General features: G+C 35.1%; 14 non-coding genes across 14 annotated transcripts; all 14 read left to right on the top strand.

Annotated features, from left to right (window-relative positions):
- The first annotated feature begins 643 nt into the window (after nt 1–643).
- Nucleotides 644–715, top strand: TRNAC-GCA (transfer RNA cysteine (anticodon GCA)). The gene has a single exon. It is a non-coding gene; the product is annotated as a tRNA-Cys (tRNA).
- Nucleotides 716–1,456: 741 nt separating this feature from the next.
- TRNAC-GCA (transfer RNA cysteine (anticodon GCA)) lies at nt 1,457–1,528 on the top strand. The gene has a single exon. It is a non-coding gene; the product is annotated as a tRNA-Cys (tRNA).
- Nucleotides 1,529–2,285: 757 nt separating this feature from the next.
- Nucleotides 2,286–2,357, top strand: TRNAC-GCA (transfer RNA cysteine (anticodon GCA)). Its single transcript has one exon. It is a non-coding gene; the product is annotated as a tRNA-Cys (tRNA).
- Nucleotides 2,358–3,098: 741 nt separating this feature from the next.
- Nucleotides 3,099–3,170, top strand: TRNAC-GCA (transfer RNA cysteine (anticodon GCA)). Its single transcript has one exon. It is a non-coding gene; the product is annotated as a tRNA-Cys (tRNA).
- Nucleotides 3,171–4,755: 1,585 nt separating this feature from the next.
- TRNAC-GCA (transfer RNA cysteine (anticodon GCA)) lies at nt 4,756–4,827 on the top strand. Its single transcript has one exon. It is a non-coding gene; the product is annotated as a tRNA-Cys (tRNA).
- Nucleotides 4,828–6,148: 1,321 nt separating this feature from the next.
- TRNAC-GCA (transfer RNA cysteine (anticodon GCA)) lies at nt 6,149–6,220 on the top strand. The gene has a single exon. It is a non-coding gene; the product is annotated as a tRNA-Cys (tRNA).
- A 3,793-nt stretch (nt 6,221–10,013) lies between these two features.
- TRNAC-GCA (transfer RNA cysteine (anticodon GCA)) lies at nt 10,014–10,085 on the top strand. Its single transcript has one exon. It is a non-coding gene; the product is annotated as a tRNA-Cys (tRNA).
- Nucleotides 10,086–11,669: 1,584 nt separating this feature from the next.
- Nucleotides 11,670–11,746, top strand: TRNAC-GCA (transfer RNA cysteine (anticodon GCA)). Its single transcript has one exon. It is a non-coding gene; the product is annotated as a tRNA-Cys (tRNA).
- Nucleotides 11,747–13,893: 2,147 nt separating this feature from the next.
- Nucleotides 13,894–13,965, top strand: TRNAC-GCA (transfer RNA cysteine (anticodon GCA)). Its single transcript has one exon. It is a non-coding gene; the product is annotated as a tRNA-Cys (tRNA).
- A 1,548-nt stretch (nt 13,966–15,513) lies between these two features.
- TRNAC-GCA (transfer RNA cysteine (anticodon GCA)) lies at nt 15,514–15,585 on the top strand. The gene has a single exon. It is a non-coding gene; the product is annotated as a tRNA-Cys (tRNA).
- Nucleotides 15,586–17,169: 1,584 nt separating this feature from the next.
- Nucleotides 17,170–17,241, top strand: TRNAC-GCA (transfer RNA cysteine (anticodon GCA)). Its single transcript has one exon. It is a non-coding gene; the product is annotated as a tRNA-Cys (tRNA).
- A 1,547-nt stretch (nt 17,242–18,788) lies between these two features.
- TRNAC-GCA (transfer RNA cysteine (anticodon GCA)) lies at nt 18,789–18,860 on the top strand. The gene has a single exon. It is a non-coding gene; the product is annotated as a tRNA-Cys (tRNA).
- A 1,584-nt stretch (nt 18,861–20,444) lies between these two features.
- TRNAC-GCA (transfer RNA cysteine (anticodon GCA)) lies at nt 20,445–20,516 on the top strand. Its single transcript has one exon. It is a non-coding gene; the product is annotated as a tRNA-Cys (tRNA).
- A 756-nt stretch (nt 20,517–21,272) lies between these two features.
- On the top strand, nt 21,273–21,349 carry TRNAC-GCA (transfer RNA cysteine (anticodon GCA)). The gene has a single exon. It is a non-coding gene; the product is annotated as a tRNA-Cys (tRNA).
- The last annotated feature ends 1,085 nt before the right edge of the window (nt 21,350–22,434 follow it).

Below are 22,434 nucleotides of genomic sequence, written 5' to 3'. Positions count from 1 at the left end.
CTTAATACTTTACCTCAGGAAAGTACAGTATCAGTGGCAGGTTTTGACTGCTACTTTTGATAGAGAATATTACAGGATAAAATCACTATACATGAAGGATGAATGCTTTATTCCTAACTAACTTTGATAAATAAGGGAGTATTGGGCATTAACATGGCAGAATTACAATTTTTTTTTGGTGCAGCCATGTTTTGAACTCATACTGATTTTGCAATTAGTCCATAAGGCATACATGCATTCAGAACATCTGAGCCCACTGACCTAAAAATCAAATATTTTATTTTATTACCAAAATGTATCTCGATCATTTAGTTTTCAGAAATTATTAATATTTTTTTAGTGACAATTTGTATTTTAGTTCTCTTTGACTTCCATAAAACAATGTCACAACTGGATTTCAATATATACTACTCTGACTAGCATGAACAATAGTGTAGCTTTAGGATGATCAAAGTTTCTTTTTAAACATGCTCACAGATTATACCTACAGTATGTAAACTCTCTATTTATGCCCTGACTAATAACTCCAAAGCTTTACCATAAAGAAACAGACTCATCTTCACCTCCTGCAGGACAAGAAATACAGTACAGTAACCTTTACATCAAGGCTGCAATGTGTATGTGCTCATAGTTAGAAAGAGCAGGGGTTATAGCTCAGTGGTAGAGCATTCGACTGCAGATCGAAAGGTCCTTGGTTAAAATCCGGGTGCCCCCTATTACTTGCTTTTAATGTATAGCATCACTTTGCAGTCTATACCTTGTTTGGGACTCAAGTAATGAAAAACATACTCAAGTGGCAGTCAGGCAACAAAAAATGTTGAAATGTCAACTTAATACTTTACCTCAGGAAAGTACAGTATCAGTGGCAGGTTTTGACTGCTACTTTTGATAGAGAATTATACAGGATAAAATCACTATACATGAAGGATGAATGCTTTATTCCTAACTAACTTTGATAAATAAGGGAGAATTGGGCATTAACATGGCAGAATTCAAAATTATTTGGTACAGCCATGTTTTCAACTCCGACTGATTTTGCAATTAGTCCAACTGGATTTCAATATATCCTACTCTGACTAGCACTAACTATAGTGGAACTTTAGGATGATCAAAGTTTCTTTTTGAGCATGTTCACAGATTAATATTTTTTTAGTGACAATTTGTATTTTAGTTCTCTTTGACTTCCATAAAACAATGTCACAACTGGATTTCAATATATACTACTCTGACTAGCATGAACAATAGTGTAGCTTTAGGATGATCAAAGTTTCTTTTTAAACATGCTCACAGATTATACCTACAGTATGTGAACTCTCTATTTATGCCCTGACTAATAACTCCAAAGCTTTACCATAAAGAAACAGACTCATCTTCACCTCCTGCAGGACAAGAAATACAGTACAGTAACCTTTACATCAAGGCAGCAATGTGTATGTGCTTATAGATAGAAAGAGCAGGGGGAATAGCTCAGTGGTAGAGCATTCGACTGCAGATTGAGAGATCCCTGGTTCAAAACCGGGTGCACCCTCATTACTTGCTTTTAATGTATAGCATCACTTTGCAGTCTATACCTCGTTTGGGACTCAAGTAATGAAAAACATACTCAAGTGGCAGTTAGGCAACAAAAAATGTTGAAATGTCAACTTAATACTTTACCTCAGGAAAGTACAGTATCAGTGGCAGGTTTTGACTGCTACTTTTGATAGAGAATATTACAGGATAAAATCACTATACATGAAGGATGAATGCTTTATTCCTAACTAACTTTGATAAATAAGGGAGTATTGGGCATTAACATGGCAGAATTACAATTTTTTTTGGTGCAGCCATGTTTTGAACTCATACTGATTTTGCAATTAGTCCATAAGGCATACATGCATTCAGAACATCTGAGCCCACTGACCTAAAAATCAAATATTTTATTTTATTACCAAAATGTATCTCGATCATTTAGTTTTCAGAAATTATTAATATTTTTTTAGTGACAATTTGTATTTTAGTTCTCTTTGACTTCCATAAAACAATGTCACAACTGGATTTCAATATATACTACTCTGACTAGCATGAACAATAGTGTAGCTTTAGGATGATCAAAGTTTATTTTTAAACATGCTCACAGATTATACCTACAGTATGTAAACTCTCTATTTATGCCCTGACTAATAACTCCAAAGCTTTACCATAAAGAAACAGACTCATCTTCACCTCCTGCAGGACAAGAAATACAGTACAGTAACCTTTACATCAAGGCTGCAATGTGTATGTGCTCATAGTTAGAAAGAGCAGGGGTTATAGCTCAGTGGTAGAGCATTCGACTGCAGATCGAAAGGTCCTTGGTTAAAATCCGGGTGCCCCCTATTACTTGCTTTTAATGTATAGCATCACTTTGCAGTCTATACCTTGTTTGGGACTCAAGTAATGAAAAACATACTCAAGTGGCAGTCAGGCAACAAAAAATGTTGAAATGTCAACTTAATACTTTACCTCAGGAAAGTACAGTATCAGTGGCAGGTTTTGACTGCTACTTTTGATAGAGAATTATACAGGATAAAATCACTATACATGAAGGATGAATGCTTTATTCCTAACTAACTTTGATAAATAAGGGAGAATTGGGCATTAACATGGCAGAATTCAAAATTATTTGGTACAGCCATGTTTTCAACTCCGACTGATTTTGCAATTAGTCCAACTGGATTTCAATATATCCTACTCTGACTAGCACTAACTATAGTGGAACTTTAGGATGATCAAAGTTTCTTTTTGAGCATGTTCACAGATTAATATTTTTTTAGTGACAATTTGTATTTTAGTTCTCTTTGACTTCCATAAAACAATGTCACAACTGGATTTCAATATATACTACTCTGACTATCATGAACAATAGTGTAGCTTTAGGATGATCAAAGTTTCTTTTTAAACATGCTCACAGATTATACCTACAGTATGTGAACTCTCTATTTATGCCCTGACTAATAACTCCAAAGCTTTACCATAAAGAAACAGACTCATCTTCACCTCCTGCAGGACAAGAAATACAGTACAGTAACCTTTACATCAAGGCAGCAATGTGTATGTGCTTATAGATAGAAAGAGCAGGGGGAATAGCTCAGTGGTAGAGCATTCGACTGCAGATTGAGAGATCCCTGGTTCAAAACCGGGTGCACCCTCATTACTTGCTTTTAATGTATAGCATCACTTTGCAGTCTATACCTCGTTTGGGACTCAAGTAATGAAAAACATACTCAAGTGGCAGTTAGGCAACAAAAAATGTTGAAATGTCAACTTAATACTTTACCTCAGGAAAGTACAGTATCAGTGGCAGGTTTTGACTGCTACTTTTGATAGAGAATATTACAGGATAAAATCACTATACATGAAGGATGAATGCTTTATTCCTAACTAACTTTGATAAATAAGGGAGTATTGGGCATTAACATGGCAGAATTACAATTTTTTTTGGTGCAGCCATGTTTTGAACTCATACTGATTTTGCAATTAGTCCATAAGGCATACATGCATTCAGAACATCTGAGCCCACTGACCTAAAAATCAAATATTTTATTTTATTACCAAAATGTATCTCGATCAGTTAGTTTTCAGAAATTATTAATATTTTTTTAGTGACAATTTGTATTTTAGTTCTCTTTGACTTCCATAAAACAATGTCACAACTGGATTTCAATATATACTACTCTGACTAGCATGAACAATAGTGGAGCTTTAGGATGATCAAAGTTTCTTTTTAAACATGCTCACAGATTATACCTACAGTATGTAAACTCTCTATTTATGCCCTGACTAATAACTCCAAAGCTTTACCATAAAGAAACAGACTCATCTTCACCTCCTGCAGGACAAGAAATACAGTATAGTAACCTTTACGTCAAGGCTGCAATGTGTATGGTCTTATAGTTGGAAAGACCAGGGGGTATAAATCAGTTGTTGAGCATTCGAGTGCATGTCGAGAGGTCCCTGGTTAAAATCCAGGTGCCCCCTATAATTTGCTTTTAATGTATAGCAACCCTTTGCAGTCTTTACATCGTTTGGGACTCAAGATATGTAAAAACATACTCAAGTGGCAGTCAGGCAACAAAAAATGTTGACATTTCAACTTATTACTTTACCTCAGGAAAGTACAGTATCAGTGGGAGGTTTTTACAGCTACTTTTGATAGAGAATTATACAACATAAAATAACTGTACATGAAGGATGAATGCTTTATTCCTAACTAACTTTAATAAATAAGGGAGTATTGGGCATAAACATGGCAGTATTCAAAATATTTTGATACAGCCATATTTTCAACTCCGACTGATTTTGCAATTAGTCCATAAGGCATACATGCATTCAGAACATCTGAGCCCACTGACCCAAAAATCAAATATTTTATTTTCTTAGCAAAAATGTACCACGATAAAATAGTTTTCAGAAATTATTAATATTGGTTTGGTAACAATTTGTATTTTAGTTCAGTTTTGCTTCCATAAAACAATGTCACAACTGGATTTCAATATATCCTACTCTGGCTAGCATAACTATAGTGGAACTTTAGGATGATCAAAGTTTCTTTTTGAGCATGCTCACAGATTATACCTGCAGTATGTGAACTCTCTATTTATGCCCTGACTAATAACTCCAAAGCATTACCATAAAGAAACAGACTCATCTTCGCCTCCTGCAGGACAAGAAATACAGTACAGTAACCTTTACATAAAGGCTGCAATGTGTATGTGCTTATAGTGAGAAAGAGCAGGGGGTATAGCTCAGTGGTAGAGCAATCGACTGCAGATCGAGAGGTCCCTGGTTCAAGTCCGGGTGCCCCCTATCACTTGCTTTTAATGTATAGCATCACTTTGCAGTCTATACCTCATTTGGGACTCAAGTAATGTAAAAACATACTCAAGTGGCAGTCAGGCAACAAAAAATGTTGAAATGTCAACTTAATACTTTACCTCTGGAAAGTACAGTATCAGTGGCAGGTTTTGACTGCTAGTTTGATAGAGAATTATACAGGATAAAATCACTATACATGAAGGATGAATGCTTTATTCCTAACTAACTTTGATAAATAAGGGAGTATTGGGCATTAACATGGCAGAATTACAATTTTTTTGGTGCAGCCATGTTTTGAACTCATACTGATTTTGCAATTAGTCCATAAGGCATACATGCATTCAGAACATCTGAGCCCACTGACCTAAAAATCAAATATTTTATTTTATTGCCAAAATGTATCTCAATCAGTTAGTTTTCAGAAATTATTTATATTGGTTTAGTGACAATTTGTATTTTAGTTCTCTTTGGCTTCCATAAAACAATGTCACAACTGGATTTCAATATATACTACTCTGACTAGCACAAACAATAGTGGAGCTTTAGGATGATCAAAGTTTTTGCTTTTAATGTATAGCGTCCCTTTGCAGTCTATACCTTGTTTGGGTCTCAAGTAATGTAAAAACATACTCAAGTGGCAGTCAGGCAACAAAAAATGTTGACATTTCAACTTAATACTTTACCTCAGGAAAGTACAGTATCAGTGGCAGGTTTTTACAGCTACTTTTGATAGAGAATTATACAGCATAAAATAACTGTACATGAAGGATGAATGCTTTATTCCTAACTAACTTTGATAAATAAGGTAGTATTGGGCATTAACATGGCAGAATTCAAAATTATTTGGTACAGCCACGTTTTCAACTCCGACTGATTTTGCAATTAGTCCATAAGGCATACATGCATTCAGAACATCTGAGCCCACTGACCCAAAATTCAAATATTTTATTTTCTTAGCAAAAATGTACCATGATAAAATAGTTTTCAGAAATTATTAATATTGGTTTGGTAACAATTTGTATTTTAGATCAGTTTTGCTTCAATAAAACAATGTCACAACTGGATTTCAATAAATCCTACTCTGACTAGCACTAACTATAGTGGAAATTTAGGATGATCAAAGTTTCTTTTTGAGTATGCTCACAGATTATACCTGCAGTATGTGAACTCTCTATTTATGCCCTGACTAATAACTCCAAAGCATTACCATAAAGAAATAGACTCATGTTCACCTCCTGCAGGACAAGAAATACAGTACAGTAACCTTTACATCAAGGCTGCAATGTGTATGTGCTTATAGTGAGAAAGAGCAGGGGGTATAGCTCAATGGTAGAGCATTCGACTGCAGATCGAGAGGTCCCTGGTTCAAATACGGGTGCACCCTATTACTTGCTTTTAATGTATAGCATCACTTTGCAGTCTATACCTCGTTTGGGACTCAAGTAATGTAAAAACATACTCAAGTGGCAGTCAGGCAACAAAAAATTTTGAAATGTCAACTTAATACTTTACCTCAGGAAAGTACAGTATCAGTGGCAGGTTTTGACTGCTAATTTGATAGAGAATTATACAGGATAAAATCACTATACATGAAGGATGAATGCTTTATTCCTAACTAACTTTGATAAATAAGGGAGTATTGGGCATTAACATGGCAAAATTACAATTTTTTTGGTGCAGCCATGTTTTGAACTCATACTGATTTTGCAATTAGTCCATAAGGCATACATGCATTCAGAACATCTGAGCCCACTGACCTAAAAATCAAATATTTTATTTTATTGCCAAAATGTATCTCAATCAGTTAGTTTTCAGAAATTATTAATATTGGTTTAGTGACAATTTGTATTTTAGTTCTATTTGGCTTCCATAAAACAATGTCACAACTGGATTTCAATATATACTACTCTGCCTAGCACAAACAATAGTGGAGCTTTAGGATGATCAAAGTTTCTTTTTAAACATGCTCACAGATTATACCTACAGTATGTAAACTCTCTATTTATGCCCTGACTAATAACTCCAAACCTTTACCATAAAGAAACAGACTCATCTTCACCTCCTGCAGGACAAGAAATACAGTACAGTAACCTTTACATCAAGGCTGCAATGTGTATGGTCTTATAGTTAGAAAGACCAGGGGGTATAAATCAGTTGTTGAGCATTCGAGTGCATGTCGAGAGGTCCCTGGTTCAAATCCAGGTGCCCCCTGTAATTTGCTTTTAATGTATAGCGTCCCTTAGCAGTCTATACCACGTTTGGGACTCAAGTAATGTAAAAACATACTCAAGTGGCAGTCAGGAAACAAAAAATGTTGACATTTCAACTTAATACTTTACCTCAGGAAAGTACAGTATCAGTGGCAGGTTTTGACTGCTACTTTTGATAGAGAATTATACAGGATAAAATCACTATACATGAAGGATGAATGCTTTATTCCTAAATAACTGATAAATAAGGGAGTATTGGGCAATAACATGGCAGAATTACATTTTTTTTGGTGCAGCCATGTTTTGAACTCATACTGATTTTGCAATTAGTCCATAAGGCATACATGCATTCAGAACATCTGGGCCCACTGACCTAAAAATCAAATATTTTATTTTATTGCCAAAATGTATCTCAATCAGTTAGTTTTCAGAAATTATTAATATTGGTTTAGTGACAATTTGTATTTTAGTTCTCTTTGGCTTCCATAAAACAATGTCACAACTGGATTTCAATATATACTACTCAGACTAGCACGAACAATAGTGGAGCTTTAGGATGATCAAAGTTTCTTTTTAAACATGCTCACAGATTATACCTACAGTATGTAAACTCTCTATTTATGCCCTGACTAATAACTCCAAACCTTTACCATAAAGAAACAGACTCATCTTCACCTCCTGCAGGACAAGAAATACAGTACAGTAACCTTTACATCAAGGCTGCAATGTGTATGGTCGTATAGTTAGAAAGACCAGGGGGTATAAATCAGTTGTTGAGCATTCGAGTGCATGTCGAGAGGTCCCTGGTTCAAATCCAGGTGCCCCCTGTAATTTGCTTTTAATGTATAGCGTCCCTTAGCAGTCTATACCACGTTTGGGACTCAAGTATTGTAAAAACATACTCAAGTGGCAGTCAGGCAACAAAAAATGTTGACATTTCAACTTAATACTTTACCTCAGGAAAGTACAGTATCAGTGGCAGGTTTTTACAGCTACTTTTGATAAAGAATTATACAGCATAAAATAACTGTACATGAAGGATGAATGCTTTATTCCTAACTAACTTTGATAAATAAGGGAGTATTGGGCATTAACATGGCAGAATTCAAAATGATTTGGTACAGCCATGTTTTCAACTCCGACTGATTTTGCAATTAGTCCATAAGGCATACATGCATTCAGAACATCTGAGCCCACTGACCCAAAATTCAAATATTTTATTTTCGTAGCAAAAATGTACCATGATAAAATAGTTTTCAGAAATTATTAATATTGGTTTGGTAACAATTTGTATTTTAGATCAGTTTTGCATCAATAAAACAATGTCACAACTGGATTTCAATAAATCCTACTCTGACTAGCACTAACTATAGTGGAAATTTAGAAAGATCAAAGTTTCTTTTTGAGTATGCTCACAGATTATACCTGCAGTATGTGAACTCTCTATTTATGCCCTGACTAATAACTCCAAAGCATTACCATAAAGAAATAGACTCATCTTCACTTCCTGCAGGACAAGAAATACAGTACAGTAACCTTTACATCAAGGCTGCAATGTGTATGTGCTTATAGTGAGAAAGAGCAGGGGGTATAGCTCAGTGGTAGAGCATTCGACTGCAAGTAATGTTCAAATCTGGGTGCCCCCTATCACTTGCTTTTAATGTATAGCATCACTTTGCAGTCTATACCTCATTTGGGACTCAAGTAATGTAAAAACATACTCAAGTGGCAGTCAGGCAACAAAAAATGTTGAAATGTCAACTTAATACTTTACCTCTGGAAAGTACAGTATCAGTGGCAGGTTTTGACTGCTAGTTTGATAGAGAATTATACAGGATAAAATCACTATACATGAAGGATGAATGCTTTATTCCTAACTAACTTTGATAAATAAGGGAGTATTGGGCATTAACATGGCAGAATTACAATTTTTTTGGTGCAGCCATGTTTTGAACTCATACTGATTTTGCAATTAGTCCATAAGGCATACATGCATTCAGAACATCTGAGCCCACTGACCTAAAAATCAAATATTTTATTTTATTGCCAAAATGTATCTCAATCAGTTAGTTTTCAGAAATTATTTATATTGGTTTAGTGACAATTTGTATTTTAATTCTCTTTGGCTTCCATAAAACAATGTCACAACTGGATTTCAATATATACTACTCTGACTAGCACAAACAATAGTGGAGCTTTAGGATGATCAAAGTTTTTGCTTTTAATGTATAGCGTCCCTTTGCAGTCTATACCTTGTTTGGGACTCAAGTAATGTAAAAACATACTCAAGTGGCAGTCAGGCAACAAAAAATGTTGACATTTCAACTTAATACTTTACCTCAGGAAAGTACAGTATCAGTGGCAGGTTTTTACAGCTACTTTTGATAGAGAATTATACAGCATAAAATAACTGTACATGAAGGATGAATGCTTTATTCCTAACTAACTTTGATAAATAAGGTAGTATTGGGCATTAACATGGCAGAATTCAAAATTATTTGGTACAGCCACGTTTTCAACTCCGACTGATTTTGCAATTAGTCCATAAGGCATACATGCATTCAGAACATCTGAGCCCACTGACCCAAAATTCAAATATTTTATTTTCTTAGCAAAAATGTACCATGATAAAATAGTTTTCAGAAATTATTAATATTGGTTTGGTAACAATTTGTATTTTTGATCAGTTTTGCTTCAATAAAACAATGTCACAACTGGATTTCAATAAATCCTACTCTGACTAGCACTAACTATAGTGGAAATTTAGGATGATCAAAGTTTCTTTTTGAGTATGCTCACAGATTATACCTGCAGTATGTGAACTCTCTATTTATGCCCTGACTAATAACTCCAAAGCATTACCATAAAGAAATAGACTCATGTTCACCTCCTGCAGGACAAGAAATACAGTACAGTAACCTTTACATCAAGGCTGCAATGTGTATGTGCTTATAGTGAGAAAGAGCAGGGGGTATATCTCAGTGGTAGAGCATTCGACTGCAGATCGAGAGGTCCCTGGTTCAAATCCGGGTGCACCCTATTACTTGCTTTTAATGTATAGCATCACTTTGCAGTCTATACCTCGTTTGGGACTCAAGTAATGTAAAAACATACTCAAGTGGCAGTCAGGCAACAAAAAATGTTGAAATGTCAACTTAATACTTTACCTCAGGAAAGTACAGTATCAGTGGCAGGTTTTGACTGCTAATTTGATAGAGAATTATACAGGATAAAATCAATATACATGAAGGATGAATGCTTTATTCCTAACTAACTTTGATAAATAAGGGAGTATTGGGCATTAACATGGCAGAATTACAATTTTTTTGGTGCAGCCATGTTTTGAACTCATACTGATTTTGCAATTAGTCCATAAGGCATACATGCATTCAGAACATCTGAGCCCACTGACCTAAAAATCAAATATTTTATTTTATTGCCAAAATGTATCTCAATCAGTTAGTTTTCAGAAATTATTAATATTGGTTTAGTGACAATTTGTATTTTAGTTCTATTTGGCTTCCATAAAACAATGTCACAACTGGATTTCAATATATACTACTCTGCCTAGCACAAACAATAGTGGAGCTTTAGGATGATCAAAGTTTCTTTTTAAACATGCTCACAGATTATACCTACAGTATGTAAACTCTCTATTTATGCCCTGACTAATAACTCCAAACCTTTACCATAAAGAAACAGACTCATCTTCACCTCCTGCAGGACAAGAAATACAGTACAGTAACCTTTACATCAAGGCTGCAATGTGTATGGTCTTATAGTTAGAAAGACCAGGGGGTATAAATCAGTTGTTGAGCATTCGAGTGCATGTCGAGAGGTCCCTGGTTCAAATCCAGGTGCCCCCTGTAATTTGCTTTTAATGTATAGCGTCCCTTAGCAGTCTATACCACGTTTGGGACTCAAGTAATGTAAAAACATACTCAAGTGGCAGTCAGGAAACAAAAAATGTTGACATTTCAACTTAATACTTTACCTCAGGAAAGTACAGTATCAGTGGCAGGTTTTTACAGCTACTTTTGATAAAGAATTATACAGCATAAAATAACTGTGCATGAAGGATGAATGCTTTATTCCTAACTAACTTTGATAAATAAGGGAGTATTGGGCATTAACATGGCAGAATTCAAAATTATTTGGTACAGCCATGTTTTCAACTCCGACTGATTTTGCAATTAGTCCATAAGGCATACATGCATTCAGAACATCTGAGCCCACTGACCCAAAATTCAAATATTTTATTTTCTTAGCAAAAATGTACCATGATAAAATAGTTTTCAGAAATTATTAATATTGGTTTGGTAACAATTTGTATTTTAGATCAGTTTTGCTTCAATAAAACAATGTCACAACTGGATTTCAATAAATCCTACTCTGACTAGCACTAACTATAGTGGAAATTTAGGATGATCAAAGTTTCTTTTTGAATACGCTCACAGATTATACCTGCAGTATGTGAACTCTCTATTTATGCCCTGACTAATAACTCCAAAGCATTACCATAAAGAAATAGACTCATCTTCACCTCCTGCAGGACAAGAAATACAGTACAGTAACCTTTACATCAAGGCTGCAATGTGTATGTGCTTATAGTGAGAAAGAGCAGGGGGTATACAGTAGCTCAGTGGTAGAGCATTCGACTGCAGATCGAGAGGTCCCTGGTTTAAATCCGGGTGCCCCCTATTACTTGCTTTTAATGTATAGCATCACTTTGCAGTCTATACCTCATTTGGGACTCAAGTAATGTAAAAACATACTCAAGTGGCAGTCAGGCAACAAAAAATGTTGAAATGTCAACTTAATACTTTACCTCAGGAAAGTACAGTATCAGTGGCAGGTTTTGACTGCTAATTTGATAGAGAATTATACAGGATAAAATCACTATACATGAAGGATGAATGCTTTATTCCTAACTAACTTTGATAAATAAGAGAGTATTGGGCATTAACATGGCAGAATTACATTTTTTTTGGTGCAGCCATGTTTTGAGCTCATACTGATTTTGCAATTAGTCCATAAGGCATACATGCATTCAGAACATCTGAGCCCACTGACCTAAAAATCAAATATTTTATTTTATTGCCAAAATGTATCTCAATCAGTTAGTTTTCAGAAATTATTAATATTGGTTTAGTGACAACTTGTATTTTAGTTCTCTTTGGCTTCCATAAAACAATGTCACAATTGGATTTCAATATATACTACTCTGACTAGCACAAACAATAGTGGAACTTTAGGATGATCAAAGTTTCTTTTTAAACATGCTCACAGATTATACCTACAGTATGTAAACTCTCCATTTATGCCCTGACTAATAACTCCAAACCTTTACCATAAAGAAACAGACTCATCTTTACCTCCTCCAGGACAAGAAATACAGTACAGTAACCTTTACATCAAGGCTGCAATGTGTATGGTCTTATAGTTAGAAAGACGAGGGGGTATAAATAAGTTGTTGAGCATTCAAATGCATGTCGAGAGGTCCCTGGTTCAAATCCAGGTGCCCCTACAATTTGCTTTTAATGTATAGCGTCCCTTTGCAGTCTATACCACGTTTGGGACTCAAGTAATGTAAAAACATACTCAAGTGGCAGTCAGGCAACAAAAAATGTTGAAATGTCAACTTAATACTTTACCTCTGGAAAGTACAGTATCAGTGGCAGGTTTTGACTGCTAGTTTGATAGAGAATTATACAGGATAAAATCACTATACATGAAGGATGAATGCTTTATTCCTAACTAACTTTGATAAAAAAGGGAGTATTGGGCATTAACATGGCAGAATTACAATTTTTTTGGTGCAGCCATGTTTTGAACTCATACTGATTTTGCAATTAGTCCATAAGGCATACATGCATTCAGAACATCTGAGCCCACTGACCTAAAAATCAAATATTTTATTTTATTGCCAAAATGTATCTCAATCAGTTAGTTTTCAGAAATTATTTATATTGGTTTAGTGATAATTTGTATTTTAGTTCTCTTTGGCTTCCATAAAACAATGTCACAACTGGATTTCAATATATACTACTCTGACTAGCACAAACAATAGTGGAGCTTTAGGATGATCAAAGTTTTTGCTTTTAATGTATAGCGTCCCTTTGCAGTCTATACCTTGTTTGGGACTCAAGTAATGTAAAAACATACTCAAGTGGCAGTCAGGCAACAAAAAATGTTAACATTTCAACTTAATACTTTACCTCAGGAAAGTACAGTATCAGTGGCAGGTTTTTACAGCTACTTTTGATAGAGAATTATACAGCATAAAATAACTGTACATGAAGGATGAATGCTTTATTCCTAACAAACTTTGATAAATAAGGGAGTATTGGGCATTAACATGGCAGAATTCAAAATTATTTGGTACAGCCATGTTTTCAACTCTGACTGATTTTGCAATTAGTCCATAAGGCATACATGCATTCAGAACATCTGAGCCCACTGACCCAAAATTCAAATATTTTATTTTCTTAGCAAAAATGTACCATGATAAAATAGTTTTCAGAAATTATTAATATTGGTTTGGTAACAATTTGTATTTTAGATCAGTTTTGCTTCAATAAAACAATGTCACAACTGGATTTCAATAAATCCTACTCTGACTAGCACTAACTATAGTGGAACTTTAGGATGATCAAAGTTTCTTTTTGAGTATGCTCACAGATTATACCTGCAGTATGTGAACTCTCTATTTATGCCCTGACTAATAACTCCAAAGCATTACCATAAAGAAACAGACTCATCTTCACCTCCTGCAGGACAAGAAATACACTACAGTAACCTTTACATCAAGGCTGCAATGTGCATGTGCTTATAGTGAGAAAGAGCAGGGGGTATAACTCAGTGGTAGAGCATTCGACTGCAGATCGAGAGGTCCCAGGTTCAAATCCGGGTGCCCTCTATTACTTGCGTTTCGGACTCAAGTAATGTAGAAACATACTCAAGCGGCAGTCAAGCAACAAAAAATGTTGAAATGTCAACTTAATACGTTACCTCAGGAAAGTACAGTATCAGTGGCAGGTTTTGACTGCTAATTTGATAGAGAATTATACAGGATAAAATCACTATACATGAAGGATGAATGCTTTATTCCTAACTAACTTTGATAAATAAGAGAGTATTGGGCATTAACATGGCAGAATGACATTTTTTTTGGTGCAGCCATGTTTTGAACTCATACTGATTTTGCAATTAGTCTATAAGGCATACATGCATTCAGAACATCTGAGCCCACTGACCTAAAAATCAAATATTTTATTTTATTGCCAAAATGTATCTCAATCAGTTAGTTTTCAGAAATTATTAATATTGGTTTAGTGACAATTTGTATTTTAGTTCTCTTTGGCTTCCATAAAACAATGTCACAACTGGATTTCAATATATACTACTCTGACTAGCACAAACAATAGTGGAGCTTTAGGATGATCAAAGTTTCTTTTTAAACATGCTCACAGATTATACCTACAGTATGTAAACTCTCTATTTATGCCCTGACTAATAACTCCAAACCTTTACCATAAAGAAACAGACTCATCTTCACCTCCTGCAGGACAAGAAATACAGTACAGTAACCTTTACATCAAGGCTGCAATGTGTATGGTCTTATAGTTAGAAAGACCAGGGGGTATAAATCAGTTGTTGAGCATTCGAGTGCATGTCGAGAGGTCCCTGGTTCAAATCCAGGTGCCCCCTATAATTTGCTTTTAATGTATAGCGTCCCTTTGCAGTCTATACCACGTTTGGGACTCAAGTAATGTAAAAACATACTCAAGTGGCAGTCAGGCAACAAAAAATGTTGACATTTCAACTTAATACTTTACCTCAGGGAAGTACAGTATCAGTGGCAGGTTTTTACAGCTACTTTTGATAGAGAATTATACAGCATAAAATAACTGTACATGAAGGATGAATGCTTTATTCCTAACTAACTTTGATAAATAAGGGAGTATTGGGCATTAACATGGCAGAATTCAAAATGATTTGTTACAGCCATGTTTTCAACTCCGACTGATTTTGCAATAAGTCCATAAGGCATACATGCATTCAGAACATCTGAGCCCACTGACCCAAAATTCAAATATTTTATTTTCTTAGCAAAAATGTACCATGATAAAATAGTTTTCAGAAATTATTAATATTGGTTTGGTAACAATTTGTATTTTAGATCAGTTTTGCTTCAATAAAACAATGTCACAACTGGATTTCAATAAATTCTACTCTGACTAGCACTAACTATAGTGGAAATTTAGGATGATCAAAGTTTCTTTTTGAGTATGCTCACAGAGTATACCTGCAGTATGTGAACTCTCTATTTATGCCCTGACTAATAACTCCAAAGCATTACCATAAAGAAATAGACTCATATTCACCTCCTGCAGGACAAGAAATACAGTACAGTAACCTTTACATCAAGGCTACAATGTGTATGTGCTTATAGTGAGAAAGAGCAGGGGGTATAGCTCAGTGGTAGAGCATTCGACTGCAGATCGAGAGGTCCCTGGTTCAAATTCGGGTGCCCCCTATTACTTGCTTTTAATGTATAGCATCACTTTGCAGTCTATACCTCATTTGGGACTCAAGTAATGTAAAAACATACTCAAGTGGCAGTCAGGCAACAAAAAATTTTGAAATGTCAACTTAATACTTTACCTCAGGAAAGTACAGTATCAGTGGCAGGTTTTGACTGCTAATTTGATAGAGAATTATACAGGATAAAATCACTATACATGAAGGATGAATGCTTTATTCCTAACTAACTTTGATAAATAAGGGAGTATTGGGCATTAACATGGCAGAATTACAATTTTTTTGGTGCAGCCATGTTTTGAACTCATACTGATTTTGCAATTAGTCCATAAGGCATACATGAATTCAGAACATCTGAGCCCACTGACCTAAAAATCAAATATTTTATTTTATTGCCAAAATGTATCTCAATCAGTTAGTTTTCAGAAATTATTAATATTGGTTTAGTGACAATTTGTATTTTAGTTCTCTTTGGCTTCCATAAAACAATGTCACAACTGAATTTCAATATATACTACTCTGACTAGCACAAACAATAGTGGAGCTTTAGGATGATCAAAGTTTCTTTTTAAACATGCTCACAGATTATACCTACAGTATGTAAACTCTCTATTTATGCCCTAACTAATAACTCCAAACCTTTACCATAAAGAAACAGACTCATCTTCACCTCCTGCAGGACAAGAAATACAGTACAGTAACCTTTACATCAAGGCTGCAATGTGTATGGTCTTATAGTTAGAAAGACCAGGGGGTATAAATCAGTTGTTGAGCATTCGAGTGCATGTCGAGAGGTCCCTGGTTCAAATCCAGGTGCCCCCTATAATTTGCTTTTAATGTATAGCGTCCCTTTGCAGTCTATACCACGTTTGGGACTCAAGTAATATAAAAACATACTCAAGTGGCAGTCAGGCAACAAAAAATGTTGACATTTCAACTTAATACTTTACCTCAGGAAAGTACAGTATCAGTGGCAGGTTTTTACAGCTACTTTTGATAGAGAATTATACAGCATAAAATAACTGTACATGAAGGATGAATGCTTTATTCCTAACTAACTTTGATAAATAAGGGAGTATTGGGCATTAACATGGCAGAATTCAAAATTATTTGGTACAGCCATGTTTTCAACTCCGACTGATTTTGCAATTAGTCCATAAGGCATACATGCATTCAGAACATCTGAGCCCACTGACCCAAAATTCAAATATTTTATTTTCTTAGCAAAAATGTACCATGATAAAATAGTTTTCAGAAATTATTAATATTGGTTTGGTAACAATTTGTATTTTAGATCAGTTTTGCTTCAATAAAACAATGTCACAACTGGATTTCAATAAATCCTACTCTGACTAGCACTAACTATAGTGGAAATTTAGGAAGATCAAAGTTTCTTTTTGAGTATGCTCACAGATTATACCTGCAGTATGTGAACTCTCTATTTATGCCCTGACTAATAACTCCAAAGCATTACCATAAAGAAATAGACTCATCTTCACCTCCTGCAGGACAAGAAATACAGTACAGTAACCTTTACATCAAGGCTGCAATGTGCATGTGCTTACAGTGAGAAAGAGCAGGGGGTATAGCTCAGTGGTAGAGCATTCGACTGCAGATCGAGAGGTCCCAGGTTCAAATCCGGGTGCTCTCTATTACTTGCGTTTCGGACTCAAGTAATGTAAAAACTTACTCAAGTGGCAGTCAGGCAACAAAAAATGTTGAAATGTCAACTTAATACTTTACCTCAGGAAAGTACAGTATCAGTGGCAGGTTTTGACAGCTAATTTGATAGAGAATTATACAGGATAAAATCACTATACATGAAGGATGAATGCTTTATTCCTAACTAACTTTGATAAATAAGGGAGTATTGGGCATTAACATGGCAGAATTACAATTTTTTTGGTGCAGCCATGTTTTGAACTCATACTGATTTTGCAATTAGTCCATAAGGCATACATGCATTCAGAACATCTGAGCCCACTGACCTAAAAATCAAATATTTTATTTTATTGCCAAAATGTATCTCAATCAGTTAGTTTTCAGAAATTATTAATATTGGTTTAGTGACAATTTGTATTTTAGTTCTCTTTGGCTTCCATAAAACAATGTCACAACTGGATTTCAATATATACTACTCTGCCTAGCACAAACAATAGTGGAGCTTTAGGATGATCAAAGTTTCTTTTTAAACATGCTCACAGATTATACCTACAGTATGTAAACTCTCCATTTATGCCCTGACTAATAACTCCAAACCTTTACCATAAAGAAACAGACTCATCTTCACCTCCTGCAGGACAAGAAATACAGTACAGTAACCTTTACATCAAGGCTGCAATGTGTATGGTCTTATAGTTAGAAAGACCAGGGGGTATAAATCAGTTGTTGAGCATTCGAGTGCATGTCGAGAGGTCCCTGGTTCAAATCCAGGTGCCCCTGTAATTTGCTTTTAATGTATAGCGTCCCTTTCCAGTCTATTCCACGTTTGGGACTCAAGTAATGTAAAAACATACTCAAGTGGCAGTCAGGCAACAAAAAATGTTGACATTTCAACTTAATACTTTACCTCAGGAAAGTACAGTATCAGTGGCAGGTTTTTACAGCTACTTTTGATAGAGAATTATACAGCCTAAAATAACTGTACATGAAGGATGAATGCTTTATTCCTAACTAACTTTGATAAATAAGGGAGTATTGGGCATTAACATGGCAGAATTCAAAATTATTTGGTACAGCCATGTTTTCAACTCCGACTGATTTTGCAATTAGTCCATAAGGCATACATGCATTCAGAACATCTGAGCCCACTGACCCAAAATTCAAATATTTTATTTTCTTATCAAAAATTTACCATGATAAAATAGTTTTCAGAAATTATTAATATTGGTTTGGTAACAATTTGTATTTTAGATCAGTTTTGCTTCAATAAAACAATGTCACAACTGGATTTCAATAAATCCTACTCTGACTAGCACTAACTATAGTGGAAATTTAGGAAGATCAAAGTTTCTTTTTGAGTATGCTCACAGATTATACCTGCAGTATGTGAACTCTCTATTTATGCCCTGACTAATAACTCCAAAGCATTACCATAAAGAAATAGACTCATCTTCACCTCCTGCAGGACAAGAAATACAGTACAGTAACCTTTACATCAAGGCTGCAATGTGTATGTGCTAATAGTGAGAAAGAGCAGGGGGTATAGCTCAGTGGTAGAGCATTTGACTGCAGATCGAGAGGTCCCTGGTTCAAATACGGGTGCACCCTATTACTTGCTTTTAATGTATATCATCACTTCGCAGTCTATACCTCATTTGGGACTCAAGTAATGTAAAAACATACTCAAGTGGCAGTCAGGCAACAAAAAATGTTGAAATGTCAACTTAATACTTTACCTCAGGAAAGTACAGTATCAGTGGCAGGTTTTGACTGCTAATTTGATAGAAAATTATACAGGATAAAATCACTATACATGAAGGATGAATGCTTTATTCCTAACTAACTTTGATAAATAAGAGAGTATTGGGCATTAACATGGCAGAATTACATTTTTTTTTGGTGCAGCCATGTTTTGAACTCATACTGATTTTGCAATTAGTCCATAAGGCATACATGCATTCAGAACATCTGAGCCCACTGACCTAAAAATCAAATATTTTATTTTATTGCCAAAATGTATCTCAATCAGTTAGTTTTCAGAAATTATTAATATTGGTTTAGTGACAATTTGTATTTTAGTTCTCTTTGGCTTCCATAAAACAATATCACAACTGGATTTCAATATATACTACTCTGACTAGCACAAACAATAGTGGAGCTTTAGGATGATCAAAGTTTCTTTTTAAACATGCTCACAGATTATACCTACAGTATGTAAACTCTCCATTTATGCCCTGACTAATAACTCCAAACCTTTACCATAAAGAAACAGACTCATCTTCACCTCCTGCAGGACAAGAAATACAGTACAGTAACCTTTACATCAAGGCTGCAATGTGTATGGTCTTATAGTTAGAAAGACCAGGGGGTATAAATCAGTTGTTGAGCATTCGAGTGCATGTCGAGAGGTCCCTGGTTCAAATCCAGGTGCCCCTATAATTTGCTTTTAATGTATAGCGTCCCTTTCCAGTCTATACCACGTTTGGGACTCAAGTAATGTAAAAACATACTCAAGTGGCAGTCAGGCAACAAAAAATGTTGACATTTCAACTTAATACTTTACCTCAGGAAAGTACAGTATCAGTGGCAGGTTTTTACAGCTACTTTTGATAGAGAATTATACAGCATAAAATAACTGTACATGAAGGATGAATGCTTTATTCCTAACTAACTTTGATAAATAAGGGAGTATTGGGCATTAACATGGCAGAATTCAAAATTATTTGGTACAGCCATGTTTTCAACTCCGACTGATTTTGCAATTAGTCCATAAGGCATACATGCATTCAGAACATCTGAGTCCACTGACCCAAAATTCAAATATTTTATTTTCTTAGCAAAAATGTACCATGATAAAATAGTTTTCAGAAATTATTAATATTGGTTTGGTAACAATTTGTATTTTAGATCAGTTTTGCTTCAATAAAACAATGTCACAACTGGATTTCAATAAATCCTACTCTGACTAGCACTAACTATAGTGGAACTTTAGGATGATCAAAGTTTCTTTTTGAGTAAGCTCACAGATTATACCTGCAGTATGTGAACTCTCTATTTATGCCCTGACTAATAACTCCAAAGCATTACCATAAAGAAACAGACTCATCTTCACCTCCTACAGGACAAGAAATACAGTACAGTAACCTTTACATCAAGGCTGCAATGTGTATGTGCTTATAGTGAGAAAGAGCAGGGGATATAGTTTAGTGGTAGAGCATTCGACTGCAGATCGAGAGGTCCCTGGTTTAAATCCGGGTGCCCCCTATTACTTGCTTTTAATGTATAGCATCACTTTGCAGTCTATACCTCATTTGGGACTCAAGTAATGTAAAAACATACTCAAGTGGCAGTCAGGCAACAAAATATGTTGAAATGTCAACTTAATACTTTACCTCAGGAAAGTACAGTATCAGTGGCAGGTTTTGACTGCTAATTTGATAGAGAATTATACAGGATAAAATCACTATACATGAAGGATGAATGCTTTATTCCTAACTAACTTTGATAAATAAGGGAGTATTGGGCATTAACATGGCAGAATTACATTTTTTTTGGTGCAGCCATGTTTTGAGCTCATACTGATTTTGCAATTAGTCCATAAGGCATACATGCATTCAGAACATCTGAGCCCACTGACCCAAAAATCAAATATTTTATTTTCTTAGCAAAAATGTACCATGATAAAATAGTTTTCAGAAATTATTAATATTGGTTTGGTAACAATTTGTATTTTAGATCAGTTTTGCTTCAATAAAACAATGTCACAACTGGATTTCAATAAATCCTACTCTGACTAGCACTAACTATAGTGGAAATTTAGGATGATCAAAGTTTCTTTTTGAATACGCTCACAGATTATACCTGCAGTATGTGAACTCTCTACTTATGCCCTGACTAATAACTCCAAAGCATTACCATAAAGAAATAGACTCATCTTCACCTCCTGCAGGACAAGAAATACAGTACAGTAACCTTTACATCAAGGCTGCAATGTGTATGTGCTTATAGTGAGGAAGAGCAGGGGGTATACAGTAGCTCAGTGGTAGAGCATTCAACTGCAGATCGAGAGGTCCCTGGTTCAAATCCGGGTGCCCCCTAATACCTCGTTTGGGACTCAAGTAATGTAAAAACATACTCAAGTGGCAGTCAGGCAACAAAAAATGTTGAAATGTCAACTTAATACTTTACCTCAGGAAAGTACAGTATCAGTGGCAGGTTTTGACTGCTAATTTGATAGAGAATTATACAGGATAAAATCACTATACATGAAGGATGAATGCTTTATTCCTAACTAACTTTGATAAATAAGGGAGTATTGGGCATTAACATGGCAGAATTAAATTTTTTTTGGTGCAGCTATGTTTTGAGCTCATACTGATTTTGCAATTAGTCCATAAGGCATACATGCATTCAGAACATCTGAGCCCACTGACCTAAAAATCAAATATTTTATTTTATTGCCAAAATGTATCTCAATCAGTTAGTTTTCAGAAATTATTAATATTGGTTTAGTGACAACTTGTATTTTAGTTCTCTTTGGCTTCCATAAAACAATGTCACAATTGGATTTCAATATATACTACTCTGACTAGCACAAACAATAGTGGAACTTTAGGATGATCAAAGTTTCTTTTTAAACATGCTCACAGATTATACCTACAGTATGTAAACTCTCCATTTATGCCCTGACTAATAACTCCAAACCTTTACCATAAAGAAACAGACTCATCTTTACCTCCTCCAGGACAAGAAATACAGTACAGTAACCTTTACATCAAGGCTGCAATGTGTATGGTCTTATAGTTAGAAAGACGAGGGGGTATAAATAAGTTGTTGAGCATTCAAATGCATGTCGAGAGGTCCCTGGTTCAAATCCAGGTGCCCCTACAATTTGCTTTTAATGTATAGCGTCCCTTTGCAGTCTATACCACGTTTGGGACTCAAGTAATGTAAAAACATACTCAAGTGGCAGTCAGGCAACAAAAAATGTTGAAATGTCAACTTAATACTTTACCTCTGGAAAGTACAGTATCAGTGGCAGGTTTTGACTGCTAGTTTGATAGAGAATTATACAGGATAAAATCACTATACATGAAGGATGAATGCTTTATTCCTAACTAACTTTGATAAATAAGGGAGTATTGGGCATTAACATGGCAGAATTACAATTTTTTTTGGTGCA

This window comes from Pseudophryne corroboree, chromosome 1, assembly GCF_028390025.1.
Source record: "Pseudophryne corroboree isolate aPseCor3 chromosome 1, aPseCor3.hap2, whole genome shotgun sequence".
In the NCBI taxonomy this organism is placed as follows: domain Eukaryota; kingdom Metazoa; phylum Chordata; class Amphibia; order Anura; family Myobatrachidae; genus Pseudophryne; species Pseudophryne corroboree.
This window is presented reverse-complemented; position numbering and strand designations above follow the sequence as displayed.